The sequence below is a fragment of the Panthera tigris genome, chromosome B1, assembly GCF_018350195.1.
Source record: "Panthera tigris isolate Pti1 chromosome B1, P.tigris_Pti1_mat1.1, whole genome shotgun sequence".
NCBI lineage: Eukaryota > Metazoa > Chordata > Mammalia > Carnivora > Felidae > Panthera > Panthera tigris.
Window position 1 is genome coordinate 46,146,903 of NC_056663.1, and position 451 is coordinate 46,147,353.

Consider the following 451-nt stretch of genomic DNA (forward strand, 5'->3'; position numbering starts at 1 on the left):
AAAGGCTAACCAATGCTGCATCTACTTTCTCTGTTGGCACCTCTAGAAAAAATAAATCAATTGCTTCTCGGCCTTTTGGCTAAGATCAAGTGTAGAAAAAACAAACCAGGGGTGCCTGGGTGGCTCAGTCGGTTGAGCAGCCCACTTTGGCTCAGGTCATGATCTCTCGGTTTGTGAGTTCAAGCCCCATGTCAGGCTCTGTGCTGACAGCTCAGAGTCTGGAGCCTGCTTTGGTTTCTGTGTTTCCCTCTCTCTCTGCCCCTCTCCTGCTCATGCTCTGTCTCTGTCTCTCAAAAATAAATTAAAAGGTTAAAAACATTTAAAAAAGAGAGTTTAGAAAAAATAAATCAACATTATGTTTCTAAAGACTCACTTAGGAAGGCCTACACATAGGATAATCATACACACCAGTTATGCCCATTTTCTCAGCGTTGTTATTACTAATGCTTCC